This window comes from Oncorhynchus gorbuscha, linkage group LG23 (assembly GCF_021184085.1).
Source record: "Oncorhynchus gorbuscha isolate QuinsamMale2020 ecotype Even-year linkage group LG23, OgorEven_v1.0, whole genome shotgun sequence".
NCBI lineage: Eukaryota > Metazoa > Chordata > Actinopteri > Salmoniformes > Salmonidae > Oncorhynchus > Oncorhynchus gorbuscha.
Window position 1 is genome coordinate 8,673,346 of NC_060195.1, and position 13,858 is coordinate 8,687,203.

Sequence of the window (13,858 nt, forward strand, 5' to 3'; positions counted from 1 at the left end):
AAACGACATGACGACAATAATGCTGAAGCCGGGGAACAGCCTCGAGAACAGACAGATATAGAGGAGATAATGAAAGCAGGTGATTGAGTCCAGGTGAGTCCAATGAAGCGCTGATGCACGTGACGAGGGAAACAGGTGTGTGTAAGGATGGTAGCAGGAGTGCGTAGCGCTATAGGGCTAATGAAAGCAGGTGATTGAGTCCAGGTGAGTCCAATGCGCCAGGGAGGGGTGTGTGTAGGCCCTTAGCGGGGAGCAGCAGCGTGATATTTTTGCATAGCAATTAGTGGCCAGTCAACCATATATTTTATTCAGGTTTTTACCTCAGAATTATACTGAACAACAATATAAAACACAACATGTAAAGTGTTGGTCCCATGTTTCATGAGCTGAAATAAAACATCTCAGAAATGTTCCATACACACAAAAAGCTTATTTCTCTCAAATGTTGTGCCCAAATTTGTTTACATCCCTGTTACTGAGCATTTCTCCTTTGCCAAGATAATCCATCCACCAGACAAGTGTGGCATATCAAGAAGCTGATTAAACAGCATGATAATTACACAGGTGCACCTTGTGTTTGGAACAATAAAAGGCCTATTTAAAATGTGCTGTTTTGTCACAAATGCCACAGATGTCTCAAAATTTAGAGGTACCATGCAACTGATGTGCTGACTTCAGGAATGTCTACCAGAACTGTTGCCAGATAATTGAATGTTAATTTCTCTATCATATGCCGCCTCAATGTTATTTTAGAGAATTTGGCAGTACGTCCAACCGGCCTTACAACCGCACACCACATGTAACCAAGCCAGTCCATGATCTCATTTACATTTACATTACATTTAAGTCATTTAGCAGACGCTCTTATCCAGAGCGACTTACAAATTGGTGCATTCACCTTATGACATCCAGTGGAACAGTCACTTTACAATAGTGCATCTAAATCTTAAAGGGGGGGGGGGTGAGAAGGATTACTTATCCTAAGAAGGATTACTTATCCATATCTCCACATTAAGCTTCTTCACCTGAGGGATCGTCTGAGAACAGCCACCCGGACAGCTGATGAAACTGTGGGATCGTCTGAGACCAGCCACCCGGACAGCTGATGAAACTGTGGGATCGTCTGAGAACAGCCACCCGGACAGCTGATGAAACTGTGGGTTTGCATAACCAAATCATTTCTGCACAAACTGTCAGAAACCATCTCAGGGAAGCTCCTCTGCGTGCTCGTCGTCCTCACCAGGGTCTTGACCCGACTGCAGTTCGGTGTCGTAACCAACTTCAGTGGCCAAATACTCACCTTTGATTTCCACTGGCACGCTGGAGAAGTGTGCTCTTCACGGGTGAATCCAGGTTTCAACTGTACCGGGCAGATGGCAGACAGCTTGTTTGGCATCGTGTTGTTTGAGTGATTTGCTGATGTCAACGGACTGCCCCATGGTGGCTGTGGGGTTATGGTATGGGCATGCATAAACTACGGACAATGAACATAATTGCATTTTATCGATGGCAATTTGAATGCACAGAGATAGTGTGACAAGATCCTGAGGCCCATTGTTGTGCCATTCATCCGCCGTCATCACCTCATGTTTCAATATGAAAATGCACGGCCCCATGTCACAAGGATCTGTACAGAATTCCCACTAGCTGAAAATGTCCCAGTTCTCCGATGGCCTGCATGCTCACCAGACATGTCACCAATTGAGCATGTTTGGAATGCTCTGGATTAACGCGTACGACAGCGTGTTCCAGTTCCCGCCAATATCCAGCAACTTCGCACAGCCATTAGGAGTGGGACAACATTCCACATGTCACAATCAACAGCCTGATCAACTTTATACAAAGGAGATGTGTCACACTGTATGAGGCAAATGGTGGTTACACCAGATACTGACATGTTTTCTGATCCACTCTAAGTGAACCAGATGTGTCACGCTGCTTGGGGCAAATGGTGGTCACACGAGATACTGACTGGTTTTCTGATCAACGCCCTAACTTTTATTTTAAGGTATCTGTGACAAAGAGATGCATATCTGTATTCCCAGTCATGTGAAATCCATAGATTAGGATTTATTTATTTAAATTGACCGATTTCCTCATATGAACTGTAACTCTAAAATCTTTGAAATTGTTGCATTTTTTGGTTCAGTATATAATTATTGCATCATTACTTAAAATATATATATCAAACATCTTAAAGTGGCAATCATGTTGGGAACAATATAATTTTCATAATATTGTCTTCATTAAAAAAAAAATCTACCAAGAGAGGGTTATGTTTAGAATAGAGAAGCATCTTGTGATCCAAGACAATTGGTAAGGCCTACAACACAGTGCCATCTGCTGGCTGCTTGACGCATCAATACTGCTGTGTTTAAAAGTTGAATTCTATCATGATAAATGTTACATAGTCTCTCTGTGGTCCCTGGTCTCCCTCTGAGTGACAGGGGAGGTCCCCCATAGATAACAGGCCCAACAGGTCTGGACAATACCCTTTCACTGGCCTTCAAAGCAGATATAGTCCAAATGCATTCGACTGTTAAGCGTGAAGAAGGGAGAAGCTACATTTACAGAAACTGGGTGTGAGGTTTTCAACGATCTATAGGATCAGTAGAAGTTGATCTCTGGTTGGGTCCCAACATAGCATTAGATGGTGATTATCGGACTGTTGGGTCCCAGCATAGCATTAGATGGTGATTATCGGATGTTACAATGAGAGTGCCGTTTGAATCCTTTTAGAATGCAGTCATACGATGGTTAGTTCCCTTCAGAGCATTCCAAATGGAACAAACGTGGCTGCGTAGTTACATAGGTATAGAGGCAATATATGTATTTAACCAAACGTAGGTATGTAAACAAACGTAGGTGTTACCAACTGTGATAGAGTAATATTTGAACATAGAGTCTACAACAGGTTTATGTAGTTAACAGTGGAGGCCCTCACACTTTGTGGATGGATTCAAGCAAAACTATTGTTTTATATTTCATATCAGGAGAATACCTAATCATCAAAGTATTTTATGCCATCAGCTCATTAGAACAGAAGACGTAATCGATACAGCATCACAAAGCACAAACCAGATTTCACTGCAGGTTATCATTTGCAACAACAACAAAAAAGTGTCCAATTTATCTTTTTAAAACTAGTCTTTGTTGGACAGTCAAACCAGCAAGCGTAGATGATAAATTCCCACATCAACAAAGATGAACGCTCATTGTAAAGTGGACAATAACGGCTCGCGAGAAGAACACTGGATTCACTCATCTCATTGCACCACTTTGGGACGATAGACAAAGGCATAAAAACAGAGAGTGCCGTGAGTGATAGAATCAAAGCAGCTACTCCAAGTTAAGAGCAACTCGTAGGATTCTGTGCCATCTCAATACACCATCAATCATTTCAGATCTGGAGTCAACAAAAAAAACTGATGCAAATGTTAGTCAAACTCATTAATCACGATCCAGACTTGGGCATATTTTTGTGTAATTGTTTACACATTTTTTTTTTTTGGGGGGGGGGCATCCATCCATTCAGTCCTATGTAATGTTTTATATTGTGTCTATATTTAATCAGAGAGTAATCGAAAGAGGAGAAGTATGATTCAATACATAGGCACCCTCGCGTGATTCACCATCCCTTCTAAAAAAAAAAAATTAAATTGTAAAAACATTTGGTGTGGTTTACACCTGTATTGTTTTGGTTTACACCTGCACAGGACCAAAAACAAAAACAATTACTGAAATTTATATTTTTCACTTCAAAGTCCGAAAATTTCCTGGACTAAATTATTCAAAATTCTAATGAATTTGATTGAAGGCAATGATTGTCATTTATTGTGTAATTGATCTCAACTGTGGTAAACTCCAGGTGCATATATGTAAAAATAGCCATTCAATCAGTTCTGATAAGAAAACACAGAACATTGTGCTCCATTGCATCCCATTGTACAGTGCAAGGGTGCCAATATATTTGACTGCATCTGTATTCCATTGGGACACGACTGCATGTTGTGAATGCCGTATATGAGCTTTATCTAGTCTGTAGTTTATAGTTGCCCTGTGTAGTTGTCATGGACACAAGCTGAAGGCCGCATGCAGGGGAGGTTCCATGGAATCCTTTGGCCCAGTGTCACTTGTTTCACAGCCATGTATTTTATGTTGTTTTGTATAAACAGCGGCATCACGCAGCAACTTTATCGTGCACGGTGCATAGCGTTGATTATTCCTCCCTTCCAAAGTCCCTCCATCTGTCCCTGTTTATCTGGCCTGGGCCTCTCCCCCTCCTCCCCCTCCAACAGAGCCTACAGCTAGCAGAGGGCCTGGGCCTCTCCCCTCCTCCCCCTCCAACAGAGCCTACAGCTAGCAGAGGGCCTGGGCCTCTCCCCTCCTCCCCCTCCAACAGAGCCTACAGCTAGCAGAGGGCCTGGGCCTCTCCCCCTCCTCCCCCTCCAACAGAGCCTACAGCTAGAAGAGGGCCTAGGCCTCTCCCCCTCCTCCCCCTCCAACAGAGCCTACAGCTAGCAGAGGGCCTGGGCCTCTCCCCCTCCAACAGAGCCTACAGCTAGCAGAGGGCCTTGGCCTCAAACCCACCCTCTGATTGTGCCCTTCAACACAGAACTACTCTTCTATAGCTTTTTGATAGGCTTTCAATCCCCACGTCACTGACAAGGTTTTCATTGGGAGGGGTAGGAGTTGTGGCTTTTTCGGTGTTGGGGCGGAAGGAGATTTAGGGAGGGGGGTGCAGAGGTGAATTTTTTGGGGAAGGGAGGAGGGATAGAGGAAGGGAGGAGGGATAGAGGGAGGGAGGGTGGAAAGAAAAAACTAGAACAGATGGGTCTGATTGTGCGCTCTACGCAAATTAAGAAGAGAGACATCTGCAGGAGAAGCATACTGGTGGTCTGAGTTCAGGCAATTAAGAGAGGAGGGGAGAAGACAGTCTTGCCTGCCGGTGCACAGAGATGAAGTGAGGCTCACATTACAATGAGGAGCGTGACAATAGGGAGAGCCGGTGAGGAGGATGAGGATTCAGCTGGAGGGGAAGAAGATTAACGTAAGTAGAAAGAGAGAGGAGCAGCTAGCAACGCAACACTCTGGGCAGTATTTAGTGGAGGTTTCAGACTACAGTTATATAACAATTTTTAGGAGGGGTCTTTTGTAGAGGTTTCAGTCTAGAGTTATATAACCATAAGGAGGGACATTTAGTGGAGGTTCCAGTCTAGAGTTATATAACCAAAAGGAGGAATCTTTAGTGGAGGTTTCAGTCTAGAGTTATATAACCAAAAGGAGGAGTCTTTAGTGGAGGTTTCAGTCTGGAGTTACAATTATATAACCATAAGGAGGAGTCTTTAGTGGAGGTTTCAGTCTAGAGTTACAGTATATAACCATAAGGAGGGGTCTTTAGTGGAGGTTTCAGTCTACAGTTATATAACCAAAAGGAGGAGTCTTTAGTGGAGGTTTCAGTCTACAGTTATATAACCAAAAGGAGGAGTCTTTAGTGGAGGTTTCAGTCTAGAGTTACAGTATATAACGATAAGGAGGGTCTTTAGTGGAGGTTTCAGTCTAGAGTTACAGTATATAACCATAAGGAGGAGTCTTTAGTGGAGGTTTCAGTCTACAGTTATATAATCAAAAGGAGGGGTCTTTAGTGGAGGTTTCAGTCTAGAGTTACAGTATATAATCATAAGGAGGAGTCTTTAGTGGAGGTTTCAGTCTAGAGTTATATAACCATAAGGAGGGGTCTTTAGTGGAGGTTTCAGTCTACAGTTATATAACCAAAAGGAGGAGTCTTTAGTGGAGGTTTCAGTCTACAGTTATATAACCAAAAGGAGGAGTCTTTAGTGGAGGTTTCAGTCTACAGTTATATAACCAAAAGGAGGAGTCTTTAGTGGAGGTTCCAGTCTACAGTTATATAACCAAAAGGAGGGGTCTTTAGTGGAGGTTTCAGTCTACAGTTATATAACCAAAAGGAGTGGTCTTTAGTGGAGGTTTCTCTTAGTTATATAACCAAAAGGAGGTTTTAGTGGAGGTTTCAGTCTACAGTTATATAACCAAAAGGAGGAGTCTTTAGTGGAGGTTTCAGTCTAGAGTTATATAACCATAAGGAGGGGTCTTTAGTGGAGGTTTCAGTCTACAGTTATATAACCAAAAGGAGGAGTCTTTAGTGGAGGTTTCAGTCTAGAGTTATATAACCATAAGGAGGGGTCTTTAGTGGAGGTTTCAGTCTACAGTTATATAACCAAAAGGAGGAGTCTTTAGTGGAGGTTTCAGTCTAGAGTTACAGTATATAACGATAAGGAGGGTCTTTAGTGGAGGTTTCAGTCTAGAGTTACAGTATATAACCATAAGGAGGAGTCTTTAGTGGAGGTTTCAGTCTAGAGTTATATAACCAAAAGGAGGAGTCTTTAGTGGAGGTTCCAGTCTACAGTTATATAACCAAAAGGAGGGGTCTTTAGTGGAGGTTTCAGTCTACAGTTATATAACCAAAAGGAGTGGTCTTTAGTGGAGGTTTCAGTCTACAGTTATATAACCAAAAGGAGGGTCTTTAGTGGAGGTTTCAGTCTACAGTTATATAACCAAAAGGAGGAGTCTTTAGTGGAGGTTTCAGTCTAGAGTTATATAACCATAAGGAGGGGTCTTTAGTGGAGGTTTCAGTCTACAGTTATATAACCAAAAGGAGGAGTCTTTAGTGGAGGTTTCAGTCTAGAGTTATATAACCATAAGGAGGGGTCTTTAGTGGAGGTTTCAGTCTACAGTTATATAACCAAAAGGAGGAGTCTTTAGTGGAGGTTTCAGTCTAGAGTTACAGTATATAACGATAAGGAGGGTCTTTAGTGGAGGTTTCAGTCTAGAGTTACAGTATATAACCATAAGGAGGAGTCTTTAGTGGAGGTTTCAGTCTAGAGTTATATAACCATAAGGAGGAGTCTTTATAGTGGAGGTTTCAGTCTAGAGTTACAGTTATATAACCAAAAGGAGGGGTCTTTAGTGAAGGTTTCAGTCTGGAGTTATATAACCATAAGGAGGAGTCTTTAGTGGAGGTTTCAGTCTAGAGTTACAGTATATAACCATAAGGAGGGGTCTTTAGTGGAGGTTTCAGTCTACAGTTATATAACCAAATGGAGGAGTCTTTAGTGGAGGTTTCAGTCTAGAGTTATATAACCATAAGGAGGAGTCTTTAGTGGAGGTTTCAGTCTAGAGTTACAGTATATAACCATAAGGAGGGTCTTTAGTGGAGGTTTCAGTCTACAGTTACAGTATATAACCAAAAGGAGGCGTCTTTAGTGGAGGTTTCAGTCTACAGGTATATAACCAAAAGGAGGGTCTTTAGTGGAGGTTTCAGTCTACAGTTATATAACCATAAGGAGGAGTCTTTAGTGGAGGTTTCAGTCTAGAGTTACAGTATATAACCATAAGGAGGGGTCTTTAGTGGAGGTTTCAGTCTACAGTTATATAACCAAAAGGAGGAGTCTTTAGTGGAGGTTTCAGTCTAGAGTTATATAACCATAAGGAGGAGTCTTTAGTGGAGGTTTCAGTCTAGAGTTACAGTATATAACCATAAGGAGGGTCTTTAGTGGAGGTTTCAGTCTACAGTTACAGTATATAACCATAAGGAGGGGTCTTTAGTGGAGGTTTCAGTCTAGAGTTATATAACCAAAAGGAGGGTTCTTTAGTGGAGGTTTCAGTCTACAGTTATATAACCAAAAGGAGGAGTCTTTAGTGGAGGTTTCAGTCTACAGTTATATAACCATAAGGAGGGGTCTTTAGTGGAGGTTTCAGTCTACAGTTATATAACCATAAGGAGGGGTCTTTAGTGGAGGTTTCAGTCTACAGTTATATAACCATAAGGAGGAGTCTTTAGTGGAGGTTTCAGTCTAGAGTTACAGTATATAACCAAAAGGAGGGGTCTTTAGTGGAGTTTTCAGTCTACAGTTCTATAAACAAAATGAGGGGTCTTTAATGGAGGATTCAGTCTACAGTTATATAACCAAAAGGAGGAGTCTTTAGTGGAGGTTTCAGTCTACAGTTATATAACCAAAAGGAGGAGTCTTTAGTGGAGGTTTCAGTCTACAGTTATATAACCATAAGGAGGAGTCTTTAGTGGAGGTTTCAGTCTACAGTTATATAACCAAAAGGAGGGTTCTTTAGTGGAGGTTTCAGTCTACAGTTATATAACCAAAAGGAGGGGTCTTTAGTGGAGGTTTCAGTCTACAGTTATATAACCATAAGGAGGAGTCTTTAGTGGAGGTTTCAGTCTAGAGTTACAGTATATAACCATAAGGAGGGGTTTTTAGTGGAGGTTTCAGTCTACAGTTATATAACCAAAAGGAGGAGTCTTTAGTGGAGGTTTCAGTCTAGAGTTACAGTATATAACCAAAAGGAGGGGTCTTTAGTGGAGGTTTCAGTCTAGAGTTACAGTATATAACCATAAGGAGGGGTCTTTAGTGGAGGTTTTCAGTCTACAGTTATATAACCATAAGGAGGAGTCTTTAGTGGAGGTTTCAGTCTACAGTTATATAACCAAAAGGAGGGGTCTTTAGTGGAGGTTTCAGTCTGGAGTTATAAAACCCCAAGGAGGAGTCTTTAGTGGGGGTTTCAGTCTACAGTTAGCTATAAAGGCTAAAGGACGGCCTGATTGGTTCTGTCAGGGGTTTCAGTCTAGAGTTATACAGGCTAAAGGAGGGCCTGGTTGGTTCTGTCAGGGGTTTCAGTCTAGAGTTATACAGGCTAAAGGAGGGCCTGATTGGTTCTGTCAGGGGTTTCAGTCTAGAGTTATACAGGCTAAAGGAGGGCCTGATTGGTTCTGTCAGGGGTTTCAGTCTAGAGTTATACAGGCTAAAGGAGGGCCTGATTGGTTCTGTCAGGGGTTTCAGTCTAGAGTTATAAAGGCTAAAGGAGGGCCTGATTGGTTCTGTCAGGGGTTTCAGTCTAGAGTTATACAGGCTAAAGGAGGGCCTGATTGGTTCTGTCAGGGGTTTCAGTCTAGAGTTATACAGGCTAAAGGAGGGCCTGATTGGTTCTGTCAAGGGTTTCAGTCTAGAGTTATAAAGGCTAAAGGAGGGCCTGATTGGTTCTGTCAGGGGTTTCAGTCTACAGTTATAAAGTGTTTCCTTCTATCCTCTCATTCTTCTCCATTTGAAACCAGAGGTCAGAGGTCCCTTCAATGTTGTGGATTTAATGTGTAGCTGCATTTATTTATTTTTGGTCCCCTCTCGCCCTCTTTCCCTCCTTCCCCACTCTCTGTTCTGTTTCAGACAAGTGAGGTGACAAAGCGAGGTCGTCCCTGGGATTATTCCCTTTAACCTAGGCTTCATGTACTGGTCTGGTGCTGGGGGACATGTGGGTTAGGAGAAGAAAACAGGTATGGTTTTCACAGGCTCGTCCGGCCTGGCCTCTCCAGGGATGTATGTATACAACAAAGAAACTCACAGTGCAGATTTGCATAACTCCATGCTAATCAACACAATCCCTGGTTGTTTCAGATAATTGGGGCAACTAACTGTAATGCAATTGTTTGTGTTAGTAGGCCTTTCCTTTTACACTATACAAACCAGTGACCAATTATTCTACACTAATTATTCCATGTGGAGACTGGGGGTAATATTTCCAGATTAGTCTACATGGGTGAGTATCCATGGTTTGTATGGTCCATGTTTTGTTACAGATTTAGGAATAAGGAGAAGCATTGCATGAACTAGTGCACGTTTTTGCGTGTGATGGCAGTATGGTTGATTCCATTATGAACTGAAACCATTTACCTATGGCTGAAAGTTACACATTCTGATACTATTACAATCACATTTCTGTTATACTTCAACGACCTTACGTGACAACACAAAATATGTTCACAATCAATCAAATTAATTTATAAAGCCCTTTCTACATCAGCAGTTGTCACAAAATGCTTTACAGTAACCAACCTAGGCAGTCCCTAATTGGAGCTTTACAGTAACCAACCTAGGCAGTCCCTAATTGGAGCTTTACAGTAACCAACCTATGCAGTCCCTAATTGGAGCTTTACAGTAACCAACCTATGCAGTCCCTAATTGGAGCTTTACAGTAACCAACCTATGCAGTCCCTAATTGGAGCTTTACAGTAACCAACCTATGCAGTCCCTAATTGGAGCTTTACAGTAACCAACCTATGCAGTCCCTAATTGGAGCTTTACAGTAACCAACCTAGGCAGTCCCTAATTGGAGCTTTACAGTAACCAACCTAGGCAGTCCCTAATTGGAGCTTTACAGTAACCAACCTAGGCAGTCCCTAATTGGAGCTTTACAGTAACCAACCTACGCAGTCCCTAATTGGTCTAGCCAACGGACTAGACCAATTAGTAGCAGTTGTCTGAACGATTTCTCTTGTTGCTGAGCAAAATACTCAATGACTCCCTATTGTCCCAGAGAGCCCTCAGAACTGCTGCCTCATCAATACACCCAGAGAGCCCTCAGAGCTGCTGCCTCATCAATACACCCAGAGAGCCCTCAGAGCTGCTGCCTCATCAATACACCCAGAAAGCCCTCAGAGCTGCTGCCTCATCAATACACCCAGAGAGCCCTCAGAGCTGCTGCCTCATCAATACACCCAGAGAGCCCTCAGAGCTGCTGCCTCATCAATACACCCAGAGAGCCCTCAGAGCTGCTGCCTCATCAATACACCCAGAGAGCCCTCAGAGCTGCTGCCTCATCAATACACCCAGAGAGCCCTCAGAGCTGCTGCCTCATCAATACACCCAGAGAGCCCTCAGAGCTGCTGCCTCATCAATACACCCAGAGAGCCCTCAGAGATGCTGCCTCATCAATACACCCAGAGAGCCCTCAGAGATGCTGCCTCATCAATACACCCAGAGAGCCCTCAGAGATGCTGCCTCATCAATACACCCAGAGAGCCCTCAGAGATGCTGCCTCATCAATACACCCAGAGAGCCCTCAGAGATGCTGCCTCATCAATACACCCAGAGAGCCCTCAGAGATGCTGCCTTATCAATACATCCAGAGAGCCCTCAGAGATGCTGCCTTATCAATACACCCAGAGAGCCCTCAGAGATGCTGCCTCATCAATACACCCAGAGAGCCCTCAGAGATGCTGCCTTATCAATAGACTAAGACACTGGATCCCTCTCTGCACTAATCTGGTGGTGTCTTCACCTTCTCAAGCACATCTCTCCCATCCCCAATGGGGACAGCCAGACAGACACCTCTCATCGGGCCAGCCAGATAGACACCTCTCATCGGGCCAGCCAGCCAGACAGACACCACTCATCGGGCCAGACAGATAGACACCTCTCAAGTGTGAGACACACTACCAAGATGGAGTCAAAAGGAGTGTGAGGCTGTGAGGTCCACATCCAACTCAAAGCACTCAGTGACAACAACATCAGTTAGACCAAGGCCAGTTCAGTCCACAGCCTCTCTGATCCTTACAGCTATCTATGGTCTTAATGAATCCTTACGGGATCCATTCACAGAGCATCTCTCCTAGTCAGTCACATTTAACAAGCTCTGTCTATCTGGTTGCTCATCGTGGAGGTTCCCAAAGTTCCAGAGGCCTGTATTGTAGTTCTGGAGACCTTGAATTGTAGTTCCGGAAGCCCTGTACTGTAGTTCCGGAGGTCCTGTACTGTAGTTCCAGAGGCCCTGTACTGTAGTTCCAGAGGCCCTGTACTGTAGTTCCGGAGGCCCTGTACTGTAGTTCCGGAGGCCCTGGACTGTAGTTCCGGAGGCCCTGTACTGTAGTTCCGGAAGCCCTGGACTGTAGTTCCGGAGGCCCTGGACTGTAGTTCTGGAAGCCCTGTACTGTAGTTCCGGAAGCCCTGTACTGTAGTACTGGAAGCCCTGTACTGTAGTTCCAGAGGCCCTGTACTGTAGTTCCAGAGGCCCTGTACTGTAGTTCCAGAGGCCCTGTACTGTAGTTCCAAAGGCCCTGTACTGTAGTTCCAGAGGCCCTGTACTGTAGTACTGGAAGCCCTGTATTGTAGTTCCGCAGGCCCTGTAGTGTAGATTCAGAGGCCTTAGTTGTATTGTGTATCATCAACCAATCATTGACCATCTCAACACGGACGTCTGAGGAGATAATACGAAGGACAAACAAATTCAAATTACAGAAATCGTAATATCAAACATTCCTTGAAAATACAAGGATCATACAACATTTAAAAGCTTAACTGTCAGATTGCAAAAAGGCTTTACAGTGAAAACACACCATGAGATTATCTGAGGACAGCGCCCCGCACACAAAAACATTACATACATTTTACAACCAAGCAGATGTGTCACAAAAGTCAGAAATAGCAATAAAATAAATCGCTTACCTTTGAAGATCTTCATCTGGTTGCAATCCCAAGGGTCCCAGCTACATCACAAATGGTCCTTTTGTTCGATAAAGTCCTTCTTTATATCCCCAAAAAGTATGTTTCAATGGCGCGCCTGACTCAGTAATCCACCGGTTTTCAACGTTCAAAATCCATGCAAAATTAATCCGTAAATTACCAATATACTTCTTCTAAACAAGTTAAACAACGTTCCTAATCAATCCTCAGGTACCCCTATTATGTAAATAAATGATCAAATTTAGACGGAGAATACCGGAGACCATTACCGGAGAAAAATAACGAAGTACGCACACTCACCGGAAAGAGCTATTAACACCACAGCCAAAATGGGAGCCACATAGAAAAACTACAAATTCTAGCTCATTTTTAAAAAAACAAGCCAGAAACTCTTTCCGAAGACTGTTGACATCTAGTGGAAGCCCTAGGAACTGCAATCTGGGAGGACTTCCTTTTATATTCCCATTCCCAGCCATTGTAATCAGAGGTGAGCTGAAAAAATCTAATTCTGGATGCATTGTCCTCAGGTTTATGCCTGCCATATCAGTTCTGTTATACTCACAGACATTATTTCAACAGTTTTGGAAACTTTGGAGTGTGTTACATCCAATACTACCAAGTATACACATATCCTAGCTTCTGGGCCTGAGTAACAGGCAGTTAACTTTGGGCACCTCATTCATCCAAACTTCCAAATACTGCCCACTAGCAGAAAGAAGTTAACAAGATCAGGCTACTCCATGGAGCTTGGGTGTATCATAAGTACCCTGTGTTAAAACGGGAGTCTGAAAAAAGACTTTAGGAACAAAGATAGACTTGATGACCAAGAGTTTGGACAATTACAGTGTATGAGAGCAACTTGCTCACTGATTTAACACGTCATTGGAGGTAGAGTCTATGTATGGGCTGATCTTAGAACAACCGTTTCTTTAGTTCTCGAAAAGTCTACAACGGTCATAGACATTTCAGATTGTCAAATGTCTAATCTAGGATATATGCTTATGATACCAAACAAATACATATCCCTGGTTGTTAGTCCATACATGTCCATGTAAGACTGTTAGAATCAAGCAATGGTTGTGAAAAACGTCACAGACATTGTATATGACACCTGTGTCGGGCCACCAAGTGCATCTATGTGGGAACAAGGCCCATGCAACTTGAACTAAGTTTGAATAGGAGGCTACTCGTACCCCGGGGATATTTTCTCGAGCCCCTCTCTGGAGTCACTCATCCTTCTTACTATTGTTCAGTGGACTGGATCGGCCAATCACAAAACACGGTAGCACATTAAGAGGGCTGCATGGTGGAGGGCATCGGTTAGGTGACGAACGGACTGGCAGTGAGAATGAACTTAATCCCTTAAGCCTCGTGTTGGAGCTTGTCTGTTATATATCTCTCTCCCTTCCTCCATCCCTCCAACAGAGCAGAACACAGGCAAAAAGCAACAAGAGAACCTCAATCTACTTTGTCCCAAGAAATCTGTTTTTCACACTTTTCAGAAATGAATTTCACGAACTTGCTCATGCAGGTTT